The following is an 18,735-nucleotide window of genomic DNA, read 5'->3' as shown; positions in this document are numbered from 1 at the left end:
ATATATATATATATATATATACTGTCGGAGGAATCACCGTCAACTGACATCCACCTGGATTGTATTTGTATCTGTTTTTTAAATCTGATTCTCCTGCTGCATCAGTTACCTGATGTGGAATAGAGTTCCATGTAGTCATGGATCTAGGTAGTACTGTGGAATAGAGTTCCATGTAGTCACGGCTCTATGTAGTACTGTGGAATAGAGTTCCATGTTGTCATGGCTCTATGTAGTACTGTGGAATAGAGTTCCATGTAGTCACGGCTCTATGTAGTACTGTGGAATAGAGTTCCATGTTGTCATGGCTCTATGTAGTACTGTGGAATAGAGTTCCATGTAGTCATGGCTCTATGCAGTACTGTGGAATAGAGTTCCATGTTGTCATGGCTCTATGTAGTACTGTGGAATAGAGTTCCATGTAGTCATGGCTCTATGTAGTACTGTGGAATAGAGTTCCATGTAGTCATGGCTCTATGTAGTACTGTGGAATAGAGTTCCATGTTGTCATGGCTCTATGTAGTACTGTGGAATAGAGTTCCATGTAGTCATGGCTCTATGTAGTACTGTGGAATAGAGTTCCATGTAGTCATGGCTCTATGTAGTACTGTGGAATAGAGTTCCATGTAGTCATGGCTCTATGTAGTACTGTGGAATAGAGTTCCATGTAGTCATGGCTCTATGCAGTACTGTGGAATAGAGTTCCATGTAGTCATGGCTCTATGTAGTACTGTGGAATAGAGTTCCATGTAGTCATGGCTCTATGTAGTACTGTGGAATAGAGTTCCATGTAGTCATGGCTCTATGTAGTACTGTGGAATAGAGTTCCATGTAGTCATGGCTCTATGTAGTACTGTGGAATAGAGTTCCATCTAGTCATGGCTCTGTGTAGTACTGTGGAATAGAGTTCCATGTAGTCATGGCTCTATGTAGTATTGTGGAATAGAGTTCCATGTAGTCATGGCTCTATGTAGTACTGTGGAATAGAGTTCCATGTAGTCATGGCTCTATGTAGTACTGTGGAATAGAGTTCCATGTAGTCATGGCTCTATGTAGTACTGTGGAATAGAGTTCCATGTAGTCATGGCTCTATGTAGTACTGTGGAATAGAGTTCCATCTAGTCATGGCTCTATGTAGTACTGTGGAATAGAGTTCCATGTAGTCATGGCTCTATCTAGTACTGTGGAATAGAGTTCCATGTAGTCATGACTCTATCTAGTACTGTGTGTTGTGATGGCACACTGTGGTATTTCACTTAATAGATACGGGAGTTTATCAAGATTGGATTTGTTTTCAAATTGTTTGAGGGTCTGTGTAATCTGAGAGAAATATGTGTCTCTAATATGGTCATACAGTTGGAAAGAGGAAGTGCATCTCTCTCTCATGGGAGAATGGAGCGGGGTAAGGAGGACTGGAACGGAAAGGGGAAGCAAAGAAAGCAGGAGAGAAGAGAGAGTGCAGAGAGGAGGAGAGAAGAGAAGAGAGAGTGCAGAGAGGAGTAGAGGAGAGAAGAGAGAGTGCAGAGAGGAGGAGAGAAGAGAGAGTGCAGAGAGGAGGAGAGGAGAGAGAGTGCAGAGAGGAGTAGAGGAGAGAAGAGAGAGGAGGAGAGGAGGAGAGGAGAGAAGAGAGAGTGCAGAGAGGATGAGAGAAGAGAGAGTGCAGAGAGGAGGAGAGAAGAGAGAGTGCAGAGAGGAGTAGAGGAGAGAAGAGAGAGTGCAGAGAGGAGGAGAGAAGAGAAGAGAGAGGAGGAGAGGAGTAGAGGAGAGAAGAGAGAGTGCAGAGAGGAGGAGAGAAGAGAGAGTGCAGAGAGGAGTAGAGGAGAGAAGAGAGAGTGCAGAGAGGAGTAGAGGAGAGAAGAGAGAGTGCAGAGAGGAGGAGAGAAGAGAAGAGAGAGTGCAGAGAGGAGGAGAGGAGAGAAGAGAGAGTGCAGAGAGGAGGAGAGGAGAGAGAGTGCAGAGAGGAGGAGAGGAGAGAAGAGAGAGGAGTAGAGGAGAGGAGAGAGAGTGCAGAGAGGAGTAGAGGAGAGAAGAGAGAGTGCAGAGAGGAGTAGAGAAGAGAAGAGAGAGTGCAGAGAGGAGTAGAGAAGAGAAGAGAGAGTGCAGAGAGGAGTAGAGGAGAGAAGAGAGAGTGCAGAGAGGAGTAGAGGAGAGAAGAGAGTGCAGAGAGGAGTAGAGGAGAGAGAGTGCAGAGAGGAGTAGAGGAGAGAAGAGAGAGTGCAGAGAGGAGTAGAGGAGAGAGAGTGCAGAGAGGAGTAGAGGAGAGAAGAGAGAGTGCAGAGAGGAGTAGAGGAGAGAAGAGAGAGTGCAGAGAGGAGTAGAGGAGTAGAGGAGAGAGTGCAGAGAGGAGTAGAGGAGAGACGAGAGAGTGCAGAGAGGAGTAGAGGAGAGAAGAGAGAGTGCAGAGAGAAGTAGAGGAGAGAAGAGAGAGTGCAGAGAGGAGTAGAGGAGAGAAGAGAGAGTGCAGAGAGGAGTAGAGGAGAGAAGAGAGAGTGCAGAGAGGAGGAGAGGAGAGATGAGAGAGTGCAGAGAGGAGTAGAGGAGAGAAGAGTGCATAAGATGTCATAAGGTGAACGCACCAATTTGTAAGTCGCTCTGGATAAGAGCGTCTGCTAAATGACTTAAATGTAAATGTAAATGTAAGAGAGAGTGCAGAGAGGAGTAGAGGAGAGAAAAGAGAGCCCACAGGGGATATCAGCAGCAAATCAGTCCCCCGTGGGCAATTATTCATCTGTAACCAGAGGGTGGCGGTTTGGTTAGCCAGGCTGTCAGTCTGTCAGTCAGCCTGTCAGCCTGTCAGTCAGCCTGTCAGTCAGGCAGGCGGCAGGGCTGCTATGTAAATAGGGCCCTGCCATTAGCACAATGTCACTTGTAACAGTCAACCACTTTACAAAGAGACGACTAGGGCGATGTCCATGATTAAGTACACATAAAACATTGAGATATAGTGCATTGGGAAAGTATTCAGACCCCTTGACTTTTTCCACATTTTGTTAGGTTACAGCCTTATTCTGAAATGGATTAAATCTTTTTTTTCTTCCCTTCATCAATCTACACACAATACCCCATAACATTTTTGCAAATGTATAAAGTAAAACACAGAAATGTCACATTGACATAATTATTCAGACCCTTTACTCAGTACTTTGTTGAAGCACCTCTGTCAGGTTGGATGGGGAGCGTCGCTGCACAGCTGTTTTCGGGTTTCGCCAGAGATGTTCGATCGGGTTTAAGTCCGGGCTCTGGCTGGGCCACTCAAGGACTTTCAGAGACTTGTCCTGATGTGTTGTCTTGGCTGTGTGCTTAGGCTCGTTATCCTGTTGGAAGGTGGACCTTAGGCCCAGTCTGAGGTCCTGAGCTCTCTGGAGCAGGTTTTCATCAAGAATCTCTCTGTACTTTGCTCCGTTCATCATTCCCTCGATCCTAACTAGTCCTAACTAGGCTCCCAGTCCCTGCTGCTGAAAAACATCCCCACAGCATGATGCTGCCACCACCATGCTTCACCGTAGGGATGGTGCCAGGTTTCCTCCAGACATGATGCTGCCACCACCATGCTTCACCGTAAGGATGGTGCCAGGTTTCCTCCAGACATGATGCTGCCACCACCATGCTTCACCGTAGGGATGGTGCCAAGTTTCCTCCAGACGTGATGCTGCCACCACCATGCTTCACCATAGGGATGGTGCCAGGTTTCCTCCAGACATGATGCTGCCACCAACATGCTTCACCATAGGGATGGTACCAGGTTTCCTCCAGACGTGACGCTTGGCATTCAGGCCAAAGAGTTCAATCTGGGTTTCAACAGACCAGAGAATCTTGTTTCTCATGGTCTGATAGTCTTTAGATGCCTTTTGGCAAACACCAAGCGGGCTGTCATGTGCTTTTTACTGAGTAGGGGCTTTTGTCTGGCCACTCTACCATAAGGGCCTGATTGGTGGAGTGTTGCAGAGATGGTTGTTCTTCTGGAAGGTTCTCCCATCTCCACAGAGGAACTCTGGAGCTCTGTCAGAGTGACCATCGGGTTCTTGGTTACCTCCCTGAGCAAGGCCCTTCTCCCCGATTGCTCAGTTTGGCCTGGCAGCCAAACTTCTTACATTTACGAATGATGGAGGCCGCACTTTGTTTTGGGACCTTCGATGCTGCAGAAATGTTTTGGTTCCCTTCCCCAGATCTGTGCCTCGAAACAATCCTGTCTAGGAGCTCTACGGACAACTCTTTCAACCTCATGGCTTGTCTTTTGCTGACATGCACTGTCAACTGTGGCACTGTCAACTATAGACAGGTGTGTGCCTTTCCAAATCATGTCCAATCAATTGAATTTAACGCAAGTGGACTCCAATCAAGTTGTAGAAACATCTCAAGGATGATCAATGAGAACAGGATGCACAGGAGCAAAATGTTGAGTCTCATAGCAAAGGGTCTGAATACTTATGTAAATATGGTATTTCTAAAAATCTGTTTTAGTTTTGTCATTATGGGATATTGTGTGTAGAGGAAAATGAGGAAAATAAATAATTTAATCCATTTTAAACTAAGGCTGTAACAAAATGTGTAAATAGTCAAGGGGTCTGAATACTTTTCCAGATGCACTTTATACAATGGCATTGCCCTCTACATTTTTAGATACAAATAATACATAAAAAGACAGTTAAAAGCAAAGCGGGGACGAGAGGAATATTTAGAATCTTTAATCAATTTCTCTCTGAAATGGAGATCAATTCCTCTCTGAAATGGAGATCAATTCCTCTCTGAAATGGAGATCAATTCCTCTCTGAAATGGAGATCAATTCCTCTCTGCTGTGGCACGAAAGAGAGGCGTGTGCTGACTCGCAAGTGACCGCCAAGGAGCATCGCTGGCTGTGTGTCGTGTGACTCATCCAAGGAGCATCGCTGCCTGTGTGTCGTGTGACTCATCCAAGGAGCATCGCTGGCTGTGTGTCGTGTGACTCATCCAAGGAGCATCGCTGGCTGTGTGTCGTGTGACTCATCCAAGAAGCATCGCTGGCTGTGTGTCGTGTGACTCATCCAAGGAACATCGCTGGCTGTGTGTCGTGTGACCGTCAAGGAGCATCGCTGGCTGTGTGTCGTGTGACTCATCCAAGGAGCATCGCTGGTTGTGTGTCGTGTGACTCATCCAAGGAGCATCGCTGGCTGTGTGTCGTGTGACTCATCCAAGGAACATCGCTGGCTGTGTGTCGTGTGACCGTCAAGGAGCATCGCTGGCTGTGTGTCGTGTGACTCATCCAAGGAGCATCGCTGGCTGTGTGTCGGGTGACTCATCCAAGGAGCATCGCTGGCTGTGTGTCGTGTGACTCATCCAATGAGCATCGCTGGCTGTGTGTCGTGTGACTCATCCAAGGAGCATCGCTGGCTGTGTGTCGTGTGACCGTCAAGGAGCATCGCTGGCTGTGTGTCGTGTGACCGTCAAGGAGCATCGCTGGCTGTGTGTCGTGTGACTCATCCAAGGAGCATCGCTGGCTGTGTGTCGTGTGACTCATCCAAGGAGCATCGCTGGCTGTGTGTCGTGTGACTCATCCAATGAGCATCGCTGGCTGTGTGTCGTGTGACTCATCCAAGGAGCATCGCTGGCTGTGTGTCGTGTGACCGTCAAGGAGCATCGCTGGCTGTGTGTCGTGTGACCGTCAAGGAGCATCGCTGGCTGTGTGTCGTGTGACTCATCCAAGGAGCATCGCTGGCTGTGTGTCGTGTGACCGTCAAGGAGCATCGCTGGCTGTGTGTCGTGTGACTCATCCAAGGAGCATCGCTGGCTGTGTGTCGTGTGACTCATCCAAGGAGCATCGCTGCCTGTGTGTCGTGTGACTCATCCAAGGAGCATCGCTGGCTGTGTGTCGTGTGACTCATCCAAGGAGCATCGCTGGCTGTGTGTCGTGTGACTCATCCAAGGAGCATCGCTGGCTGTGTGTCGTGTGACTCATCCAAGGAGCATCGCTGGCTGTGTGTCGTGTGACTCATCCAAGGAGCATCGCTGGCTGTGTGTCGTGTGACTCATCCAAGGAGCATCGCTGGCTGTGTGTCGTGTGACTCATCCAAGGAGCATCGCTGGCTGTGTGTCGTGTGACTCATCCAAGGAGCATCGCTGGCTGTGTGTCGTGTGACTCATCCAAGGAGCATCGCTGGCTGTGTGTCGTGTGACCGTCAAGGAGCATCGCTGGCTGTGTGTCGTGTGACTCATCCAAGGAGCATCGCTGGCTGTGTGTCGAGTGACTCATCCAAGGAGCATCGCTGGCTGTGTGTCGTGTGACTCATCCAAGGAGCATCGCTGGAGCATCGCTGGCTGTGTGTCGTGTGACCGTCAAGGAGCATCGCTGGCTGTGTGTCGTGTGACTCATCCAAGGAGCATCGCTGGCTGTGTGTCGTGTGACCGTCAAGGAGCATCGCTGGCTGTGTGTCGTGTGACCGTCAAGGAGCATCGCTGGCTGTGTGTCGTGTGACTCATCCAAGGAGCATCGCTGGCTGTGTGTCGTGTGACCGTGCAGCCCCCCCTGATAGGTTTACAGTGGGGAGAACAAGTATTTGATACACTGCCGATTTTGCAGGTTTTCCTACTTACAAAGCATGTAGAGGTCTGTAATTTTTTATCATAGGTACACTTCAACTGTGAGAGACGGAATCTAAAACAAAAATCCAGAAAATCACATTGTATGATTTTTAAGTAATTAATTAGCATTTTATGTGACTTCACCTCATGTTTCAGCATGATAAAGCACGGCTCCATGTCGCAAGGATCTATACACAATTCCTGGAAGCTGAAAAATGGCCTGCGTACTCACCAGGCATGTCACCCGTTGAGCGTGTTTGGGATGCTCTGGATCGAAGTGTACGACAGAGTGTTTCAGGTCCCGTCAATATCCAGCAACTTCGCACATCCCATTGAAGAGGAGTGGGACAACATTCCACAAGCCACAATCAACAGCCTGATCAACTCTATGTGAAGGAGACACGCTGCATGAGGCAAATGGTGGTCACACCAGATACTGACTGGTTTTCTGATCCACACCCCTACCTTTTTTTAAGGTATCTGTGACCAACCGAAGCATATCTGTGTTGTAATGTAAACACAGGGAGTCAGGAAGCATATCTGTGTTGTAATGTATACACATGGAGTCAGGAAATAGGTGCAGAAGGTCTAATAATAAGAAGCATGAAAATAATCAAAACAGGAGCAGTGTACTGAAAGTAAACAACACCAATACTGCCTGAACACTGAGGCTACTGAGGGCTAAGTAAAGAGAGAGTAATCCGGGTGGTGACGAAGTCCAGGTGTGCTTAATGTGGGTTGCCAGGTGTGCTTAATGTGGGTTGCCAGGTGTGCTTAATGTGGGTTGCCAGGACCGGTGGTTAGTAGACTGGCGTGTGTGTGTTGTGTGTGTGTGTGTGTGTGTGTGTGTGTGTGTGTGTGTGTGTATGTGTGTGTGTGTGTGTGTGTGTGTGTGTATGCGTGTGTGTGTGTGTGTGTGTGTGTGTGTGTGTGTGTGTGTGTGTGTGTGTGTGTGTGTCGGGAGTGGCTTATTTTTCCTACTTGATATGTTCTCTGCGGTACCCCTCTCCGTCTCAGAGTTCTATAGTATAGAAGAGACAGGCTGAGGTCCAAATTGCCCCCTCTGCCGTGTATAGTGTACTTACCATGGGGCTCTGGTCAAAAGTAGTGCACTAAATTATTAACAGGTGCCACTTTGGATGCAGACTTATAGATAAATCACATAGAACCATGAGATGCAGAACTATAGATAAATCACATAGAACCATGAGATGTAGAACTAAAGATAAATCACATAGAACCACGAGATGCAGAACTAAAGATAAATCACATAGAACCATGAGATGCAGAACTATAGATAAATCACATAGAACCATGAGATGTAGAACTATAGATAAATCACATAGAACCACGGGATGTAGAACTATAGATAAATCACATAGAACCATGAGATGTAGAACTATAGATAAATCACATAGAACCACGGGATGTAGAACTATAGATAAATCACATAGAACCATGAGATGCAGAACTAAAGATAAATCACATAGAACCACGAGATGTAGAACTAAAGATAAATCACATAGAACCACGAGATGCAGAACTATAGATAAATCACATAGAACCATGAGATGTAGAACTAAAGATAAATCACATAGAACCACGAGATGCAGCTCGGTTGGAGCATGAGGTTGAGGGTAGGGGGGAGGTGATTGAAGACAGGGTCATGTTTATGAGGTTGAGGGTAGGGGGTGATTGAAGACAGGGTCATGTTTATGAGGTTGAGGGTAGAGGGGGGGAGGGTGATTGAAGACAGGGTCATGTTTATGAGGTTGAGGGTAGAGGGGAGGGTGATTGTTGACAGGGTCATGTTTATGAGGTTGAGGGTAGAGGGGGATGATTGAAGACAGGGTCATGTTTATGAGGTTGAGGGTAGAGGGGGGGTGATTGAAGACAGGGTCATGTTTATGAGGTTGAGGGTAGGGGGGTGATTGAAGACAGGGTCATGTTTATGAGGTTGAGGGTAGAGGGGGAGGGTGATTGTTGACAGGGTCATGTTTATGAGGTTGAGGGTAGGGGGGGATGATTGAAGACAGGGTCATGTTTATGAGGTTGAGGGTAGAGGGGGGGGAGGGGGATGATTGAAGATAGGGTTTGTGTTATGCGTATCCATTTTCGTGTTGTGATGGTCCCAAATATATATTTAGCTAACACCTAACACTGTATCTAACACCTCTATACTGTAGCTAACACCTGTACACTGTAGCTAACACCTGTACACTGTAGCTAACACCTGTATACTGTAGCTAACACCTGTACACTGTAGCTAACACCTAACACTGTAGCTAACACCTGTAAACTGTAGCTAACACCTGTACACTGTAGCTAACACCTGTATACTGTAGCTAACAACTGTATACTGTAGCTAACACCTGTACACTGTAGCTAACACCTGTACACTGTAGCTAACACATAACACTGTAGCTAACACCTGTACACTGTAGCTAACACCTCTATACTGTAGCTAACACCTAACACTGTAGCTAACACCTGTATACTGTAGCTAACACCTGTACACTGTAGCTAACACCTAACACTGTAGCTAACACCTAACACTGTAGCTTATACCTAACACCCTGGCTAACACCTGTACGCTGTAGCTAAGACTGTAGCTAACACCTGTACACTGTAGCTAAGACTGTAGCTAACACCTGCACACTGTAGCTAAGACTGTAGCTAACACATGTACACTGTAGCTAAGACCTGAACATTATAGTTAACACCTGTACACTATAGCTAACAGCTGTACACTGTAGCTAACACCTGTACACTGTAGCTAACACCTGTACACTGTAGCTAACACCTAACACTGTAGCTAACACATGTACACTATAGCTAACACCTGTAAATTGTAGCTAACACCTGTAAATTGTAGTTAACACCTGTACATTGTAGTTAACACCTGTACATTGTACCTAACATCGAAGTGGTTCAATTTGTTGTTTCAATTTCAAATAGACAAACACACACACATACAGACATGCACACTAAGACGACCCAATCATGATGCGTCTCAGTAGCTCATGGTTTAATGACCAGGAGGAAGGAGAGATCAGAAGGAAAAGAGCCGTTTGTCAATTCGTATGCAAATCAGACCATTAGCTCAGTGGGGGTGTGGTGATGAGGTGGGGGGTGATGAGGAGGGGGGTGATGAGGTGGGGGGAGGTGGGGGGTGATGAGGAGGGGGGGTGATGAGGTGGGGAGGGGGTTGTTGATGAGGTGGGGGGGGGGGGTGATGAAGTCCCTATGAAGGGAAGTGTGTGGGGCGGCAGGGTACCCTAGTGGTTAGAGCGTTGGACTAGTAACCGAAAGGTTGCAAGTTCGAATCCCCGAGCTGACAAGGTACAAATCTGTTGTTCTGCCCCTGAACAGGCAGTTAACCCACTGTTCCCAGGCCATCGTGTGTGTGTGTGTGTGTGTGTGTGTGTGTGTGTGTGTGTGTGTGTGTGTGTGTGTGTGTGTGTGTCTCTTGCTGTCTCTCTCACACTCACTCTCTCTCTGTCTCTCACACTCACTCTCTCTCTGTCTCTCACTCTCTCTCTCTCATCAAATTGATGCCTCCCTCCCCCTGAGCATATGATCAATTACACTGCATAAAAGTCATGTTCAGGTTGTCTTCAATGCAGAAACATTCATTCATATTCTCCATGTACCACCCAGGCACATCAGGGCCTGTATGGAACAGTATTAACATTGACTTTCAATATAAAACTGAGTTGAGTCTGATAAACAACATAGACCCTGCCTGATACAGTATTCAGTACCCTTGACTTTTTTCACATTTTGTTACATTACAGCCTTCTTCTAAAATGGATTCAATTTACTATTTTTTTTCTCATCAATCTACACACAATACCCCATAATGACATCACAATACCCCATAATGACATCACAATACCCCATAATGACATCACAATACCCCATAATGACATCACAATACCCCATAATGACAAAGCGAAAACAGGTTTTTAGAAATGTTTGCTGATTTAAAAAATGTAAAACAGAAAAACCTTATTTACATCATTATTCCGATCCTTTGCTTTGAGACTTGAGGTGAGTCCTGTTTCCAAGACTCCAGCCTGACTGCTAAGAGTCATGTCTGGAGGAAACCTGGCACCATCCCTACGGTGAAGCATGGTGGTGGCAGCATCGTGCTGTGGGGATGTTTTTCAGCGGCAGGGACTGGGAGACTAGTCAGGATACAGACAGACAGACAGACAGACAGACAGACAGACAGACAGACAGACAGACAGACAGACATGTGTGTTACCTGTTATACTGTGGTAGTGTGTGTTACCTGTTATACTGTGGTAGTGTGTGTTACCTGTTATACTGTGGTAGTGTGTTACCTGTTATACTGTGGTAGTGTGTGTTACCTGTTATACTGTGGTAGTGTGTGTTACCTGTTATACTGTGGTAGTGTGTGTTACCTGTTATACTGTGTTATACTGTGGTAGTGTGTGTTACCTGTTATACTGTGGTAGTGTGTGTTACCTGTTATACTGTAGTAGTGTGTTACCTGTTATACTGTGGTAATGTGTGTTACCTGTTATACTGTGGTAGTGTGTTACCTGTTATACTGTGTTATACTGTGGTAGTGTGTGTTACCTGTTATACTGTGGTAGTGTGTGTTACCTGTTATACTGTAGTAGTGTGTTACCTGTTATACTGTGGTAATGTGTGTTACCTGTTATACTGTGGTAGTGTGTTACCTGTTATACTGTGTTATACTGTGGTAGTGTGTGTTACCTGTTATACTGTGGTAGTGTGTTACCTGTTATACTGTGGTAGTGTGTTACCTGTTATACTGTGGTAATGTGTGTTACCTGTTATACTGTGGTAGTGTGTTACCTGTTATACTGTGGTAGTGTGTTACCTGTTATACTGTGGTAGTGTGTTACCTGTTATACTGTGGTAGTGTGTGTTACCTGTTATACTGTGGTAGTGTGTTACCTGTTATACTGTGGTAATGTGTGTCCTGTTATACTGTGGTAGTGTGTGTTACCTGTTATACTGTGGTAGTGTGTGTCCTGTTATACTGTGGTAGTGTGTTACCTGTTATACTGTGGTAGTGTGTTACCTGTTATACTGTGGTAGTGTGTTACCTGTTATACTGTAGTAGTGTGTGTTACCTGTTATACTGTGGTAGTGTGTTACCTGTTATACTGTGGTAGTGTGTGTTACCTGTTATACTGTGGTAGTGTGTGTTACCTGTTATACTGTGGTAGTGTGTTACCTGTTTACCTGTTATACTGTGGTAGTGTGTTACCTGTTATACTGTGTCCTGTTATACTGTGGTGTGTGTTACCTGTTATACTGTAGTAGTGTGTTACCTGTTATACTGTGGTAGTGTGTTACCTGTTATACTGTGGTAGTGTGTGTTACCTGTTATACTGTGGTAGTGTGTTACCTGTTATACTGTGGTAGTGTGTTACCTGTTATACTGTGGTAGTGTGTGTTACCTGTTATACTGTGGTAGTGTGTTACCTGTTATACTGTGGTAGTGTGTGTTACCTGTTATACTGTGGTAGTGTGTGTCCTGTTATACTGTGGTAGTGTGTGTTACCTGTTATACTGTGGTAGTGTGTGTTACCTGTTATACTGTGGTAATGTGTGTTACCTGTTATACTGTGGTAGTGTGTTACCTGTTATACTGTGGTAGTGTGTGTTACCTGTTATACTGTGGTAGTGTGTTACCTGTTATACTGTGGTAGTGTGTTACCTGTTATACTGTGGTAGTGTGTTACCTGTTATACTGTGGTAGTGTGTGTTACCTGTTATACTGTGGTAGTGTGTTACCTGTTATACTGTAGTAGTGTGTGTTACCTGTTATACTGTGGTAGTGTGTGTCCTGTTATACTGTGGTAATGTGTGTTACCTGTTATACTGTGGTAGTGTGTTACCTGTTATACTGTGGTAGTGTGTTACCTGTTATACTGTGGTAGTGTGTGTTACCTGTTATACTGTGGTAGTGTGTTACCTGTTATACTGTGGTAGTGTGTGTTACCTGTTATACTGTGGTAGTGTGTTACCTGTTATACTGTAGTAGTGTGTGTTACCTGTTATACTGTGGTAGTGTGTTACCTGTTATACTGTGGTAGTGTGTGTTACCTGTTATACTGTGGTAGTGTGTTACCTGTTATACTGTGGTAGTGTGTTACCTGTTATACTGTGGTAGTGTGTGTTACCTGTTATACTGTGGTAGTGTGTGTTACCTGTTATACTGTGGTAGTGTGTTACCTGTTATACTGTAGTAGTGTGTGTTACCTGTTATACTGTGGTAGTGTGTTACCTGTTATACTGTGGTAGTGTGTGTTACCTGTTATACTGTGGTAGTGTGTTACCTGTTATACTGTGGTAGTGTGTTACCTGTTATACTGTGGTAGTGTGTGTTACCTGTTATACTGTGGTAGTGTGTTACCTGTTATACTGTGGTAGTGTGTGTTACCTGTTATACTGTGGTAGTGTGTTACCTGTTATACTGTGGTAGTGTGTTACCTGTTATACTGTGGTAGTGTGTGTTACCTGTTATACTGTGGTAGTGTGTTACCTGTTATACTGTGGTAGTGTGTGTTACCTGTTATACTGTGGTAGTGTGTTACCTGTTATACTGTGGTAGTGTGTGTTACCTGTTATACTGTGGTAGTGTGTTACCTGTTATACTGTGGTAGTGTGTGTTACCTGTTATACTGTGGTAGTGTGTTACCTGTTATACTGTGGTAGTGTGTGTTACCTGTTATACTGTGGTAGTGTGTTACCTGTTATACTATAGACTGTGTCTTCCATCAATGTATTTGTATGCATGATTTCCAATCCCCCAGAAAAAAAAATCTAAATATATACACTACCATTTAAAAGTTTCGGGTCACTTAGAAATGTCCTTGTTTTTGAAAGAACAGCATTTTTTTTTTGTCCATTAATATAACACCAACTTGATCAGAAATACAGTGTAGACATTTTTAATGTTGTAAATGACTATTCTCGCTGGAGTCCCATTATCAGTAACCATCACTCCTGTGTTAAAAGGCTAATTGATCATTAGAAAACTCTTTCGCAATTATGTTAGCACAGCTGAAAACTGTCGTCCTGATTAAAGAAGCAATAAAACTGTCCTTCTTTAGACTAGTTGAGTATCTGGAGCATCAGCATTTGTGGGTTTGAATACAGGCTCAAAATGGTCAGAAACAAAGGACTTTCTTCTGAAACTCATCAGTCTATTCTTGTTCTGAGAAATTAAGGCTATTCCGTTCGAGAAATTGCCAAGAAACTGAAGATCTGGTACAACACTGCGTACTACTCCCTTCACAGAACAGCGCAAACTGGCTCTAAGCAGTATGGAAAGAGGAGTGGGAGGCCCCGGTGCACAACTGAGTAAGAGGACAAGTACATTGGAGTGTCTAGTTTGAGAAACAGACACCTCACAAGTCCTCAACTGGCAGCTTCATTAAATAGTACCCGCAAAACACCGGTCTCAACACCAACAACGAAGAGGCGACTCCGGGATGCTGGCCTTCTAGGCAGAGTTGCAAAGAAAAAGCCATATCTCAGACTGGCCACTAAAATGAAAAGATTAAGTTGGGCAAAATAACATAGACACTGGACAGAGGACCTCTACCTGTGTCTACAGTACCTGCCCACTAAAACACCTGTCACATCTGCTCCTGCCACACACCCTGGTGGACATCCGGTGTCTCCTTGACCTGCAGCCTCCAGTACACTCTCTCTCACCCTCCCTTTCTGTTTGTGTGTGATTGTGTGGTTGGAGACAGGTGTGCTGGAGCCAGAGCGGCTCCTCACCAGCTGCAACCCGTTCCATAATCAAGACCTCTACAAATACTCAGTCCTGTCACTTCCACTCTGCCGGATCTTAAGTAATCTCCGTTCATTTTGCCGCTCTGACTCTGGTTCCTGTCTCCTGTTCCACATCTCACCACCCTGCTACTCTGTTCTGGATTCCACACACCATCACCCCCTTGGATTCCCCTCCGGACTTGTTTACCCTGTCCCAACCCAGTTCACTTCAACCTCAGCCTCAACATCTGGTTTCCTACAACTCATCTGAGCTTCCCTGGATCTGCACTTCATCTGTCCCTGTGTTGCAATAAATATCTTGGTTCATTCATCCCTGTTTCCTGGTCTTGGGTTCCCCTGTGCTGCTCCGCATAACAAGACCAGTCTCACTGGTAGGGGGCGAGTACTCTGGTGGGCAGATCTCTTTCCTTCTCGCCTGTCACGACTTCCTCCGAAGTCGGTCCCTCTCCTTGTTCAGGCGATGTTCGGAGGTCGACGCACCGGTCTTCTAGCCATCGCCGATCCACCTTTCATTTTCCATTTGTTTGGTCTTGTCTTCCCACACACCTGGTTTCAATCCCATTAATTACATGTTGTGTATTTATTTTTAACTCCCTGTTCCCCCCTGTCCTTGTCTGGTATTGGTGATGGTAAGAGTTTGTGCACGTTATGTCTGGCGTGCGAAGGGTTTCGTCCCATTGTATTTATTTATTGTTTTTGTTCACAGTGATTTTATTATTACACTGCACCGTTGTAACACAGTCTTTGCTCTCCTGCGCCTGACTTCTCTGCCGCCACATTACATCGCCATTCTCACAACCATCTCCATACCATCTTGCTGTGGTCAAACCAGTCAAAATCTCTCCGGGTACTCATTGACTCTTGGGCCAATGAGTGTTTTATGGATACTAACCTTGGTTAGCCATGCATATAGATGCTAGATCACTGGACGGGTGCTCTATAGGCAGGGTCACCCACAATACCACTCCCATCAAACTGCAAGTGTCAGGGAACCACAGCGAGGCCATACTTATTGCTTATTAAATTTCCTCAGGTGCCACTTTTCTTCATTTGCATCAACGGGATCGATCTTCTCTCGGGCTGCAGGGTGTATCCGTCCTTCTTCCTCCCCTGCCGACACAGGGTACTTCTTTGTGAAGAAGAGGGACAAAACCCTGTTCCCATGCATTGACTACCGGGGCCTCAATGACATCATTGTTAAGAACTGCGACACTCTACCACTCATCATCACGGCCTTCGAGCCGCGACAGAGGCCCATCATTTTCTCCAAGTTGGTGCAGTTATGGGAAGGGGGGCGGCAGGTAGCCTAGTGGTTAGAGCGTTTGGCCAATAACCGAAAGGTTGCTAGATCGAATCCCCGAGCCGACAAGGTAAAAATCTGTTGTTCTGCCCCTGAACAAGGAAGTTAACCCAGTCTTCCTAGGCTGTGATTGTAAATAAGAATTTTTCTTAACCGACTTGCCTTGTTAAATAAAAAATGATTTAAAAAGGGGACGAGTGGAAGAGAGCCTTCAACACTACAAATGTCTGGTTGTGCCATTTGGTCTGACCAACGCTCTAGCTGTGTTCCAGGCCCTGGTTAACGACGTTCTCCATGACATGTGTTTGTCTACCTCGATGACATCCTCGTCTTCTCCCGCTCAGCCCAAGAACACATGCTCCAGCGTCTCCTGGAGAACCAGCTTTTTGTGAAAGGGGAAAAGTGCGAATTCCTTGGCTACATCATTGCTGCGTGTTAATGTGCAGATAGATTCCGGAAAGGTAAGAGCGGTGGTGGATTGGTCCCAACCTACGTCCAGAGTGCAGCTGCAGCCCTTCCTGGGATTTGTCAATTACTATCACCGCTATACCCAGAGTTACCCTGGCTGCCCCCCTTTTTGCACTCAGCTCTCCCAAGGTTCCTTTCTCGTGGTCACCAGCTGCTAACGGGGCGTTCCTGGACCTCAAGCACCGCTTCACCACAACTTCCATATTATCCTGAACCGTCCCGTCAGTTCGTGGTGGAGGCCGACGCTTCGGATGTCGGAGTGGGGTCTTTCCTGTCCTGGACCTTAAAACTTGTTGGGGATAGGGGGCAGTATTTTCACTTTGGATGAATTGCGTGCCCATAGTGAACTGCATCCTACTCTGTCCTAGATTGCTAATATATGCATATTATTATTACCATTGGATAGAAAACACTCTGAAGTTTCTAAAACTGTTTGAATTATGTCTGTGAGTATAACAGAACTCATAGGGCAGGCAATCTTCCAAACAGGAAGTGAAATTCTGAATGCGTGTTTAATTTTAAGTCATCGCCTCTTCCCTTCCAAATAAGAAATGGATCTGTTAACACTTCCTACGCCTTCCACTGGATGTCCTCATTCAGTAGAACGTGGAATGGAGCCTCTGGTGTGAACTTTGTCCGAATGGGAGGGGAATGAGTCTCTGTCCTGGCAGAATGCAATTTTCCTGTGGCGCATTTCTCTGTGGGTGCCACCATGGTTCCATTTCTCTGTGGGTGCCACCATGGTTCCATTTCTCTGTGGGTGTCACCATCGTTCCATTTGGCTGCAGATGAAAACCTATGATCCGGTTGGAACGTTATTGGATATATATGAAAATAACATCCTGAAGATTGATTCTCTACTTAGTTTGACCAGTTTATTCAACCTGGAATATATATTTTTGAAGTTTTCATCCGAGTTCTCCTGGACCAGCGTCAGCTTTTGGGCACGTGAGCTGAAAGTGCTAGCAAATGCAGCTAATTGGACACTAGTATTGGACATTATGGAACAAAACAACAATTTATTGTGGAACTAGGACTCCTTGCACTGCATTCTGATGAAAGATCATCAAAGGTAAGGGAATGTTTATGATGTAATTTCGTATTTCTGTTGACTCCAACATGGCGGAGAAATATATTTACGTTTTGAGCGCCGTCTCAGATTATTGCATGGTATTTTCTTAACGTTTAAAAAAAAATCTGACACAGCTAGCGGCATAGAAAAGGGAATTTAAAAACATAACATGTTTATATTAACGTACAGTGGGGTTCAAATTATTGATAAAGAGCAAAAATGACTTCTAAATATAACTTCTAAATATAACTTCTAAATATAACTTCTAAATATACCTTCTAAAATATAACTTCTAAATATAACTTCTAAAATATAACTTCTAAAATATAACTTCTAAAATATAACTTCTAAATATAACTTCTAAAATATACCTTCTAAAATATAACTTCTAAATATAACTTATAAAATATAACTTATAAAATATAACTTCTAAATATAACTTATAAAATATAACTTATAAAATATAACTTCTAAATATAACTTATAAAATATAACTTCTAAATATAACTTCTAAATATAACTTCTAAAATATAACTTCTAAATATAACTTCTAAAAATAACTTCTAAATATAACTTCTAAAAATATATTTTTTGAACCCTACCTTTTTTTTTATTAAAAAAAATCCCAACTTTCTCTGAGAAATTGTATTAGCATACAATATTTGTATTATTTAAACATTCAAAGTTTCTCATCTGCATATATTTAGTTTTATATGGTGTCTATGTGCAAGTCTGAGAAACCTGTGTGCATGGATGAGTCGGTCTGTGTGTCTGACTACAATAGAGATGGATTTGGGGGGTCTGTCACACTAATCACAGTCACCTTCAATGATGCACTACCTGCAGCCAACATGCCAGTCAGTCAAACAACCAGCCAACCAGCCGGTCAGTCAAACAACCAGCCAGGCCGTCAGTCAGTCAGCCAGTCATACAGACATCCAGCCAGTCAGTCAGTCAGTCAAACAGTCAACCAGTCAGCCAGTCATTCAAACCGCCAACCAGCCAGGCAGAAAAACACATACCTCTACACCTCTAGCCAGCCAGCCACCCACAGACCCACAGAGAGAGAGAGAGAGAGACAGAGAAAGAGAGAGGTGACATGGGTTGTCCATTTGCCTGTCAGCTCTCCTCTCCCCCTCAGGCTTTCATCCTTTCACACTGCCCAGCCATCCGTGCAGCCGCCTGCTCCCCACCTCCCCTGGTCCCCACCTCGCCTGCTCCCCACCTCCCCTGCTCCCCACCTCCCCTGCTCCCACCTCCCCTGCTCCCCACCTCCCCTGCTCCCCACCTCGCCTGCTCCCCACCTCCCCTGCTCCCCACCTCCCCTGCTCCCACCTCCCGGCTCAGCCTCCAATGAGGGATGAAGCCCATGCTATGGATGATGAATCACCCAGGAAAAGTGGATGCCCGTTGGGTAGAGTGGTGGCGGAGGTGAGGCGACGGAGAGAGAGCTGTCTATGGCTGTCTATGTGTTTGCAGAGGACATGAGGCTGCATCACAGAAGGCTCAGCCCAGGGAAAGCCAAGTCAA

This window comes from Oncorhynchus nerka, linkage group LG7, assembly GCF_034236695.1.
Source record: "Oncorhynchus nerka isolate Pitt River linkage group LG7, Oner_Uvic_2.0, whole genome shotgun sequence".
Lineage (NCBI taxonomy): Eukaryota > Metazoa > Chordata > Actinopteri > Salmoniformes > Salmonidae > Oncorhynchus > Oncorhynchus nerka.
The sequence above is the reverse complement of the archived record's forward strand: the minus strand, read 5'-3'. Positions refer to the sequence as shown.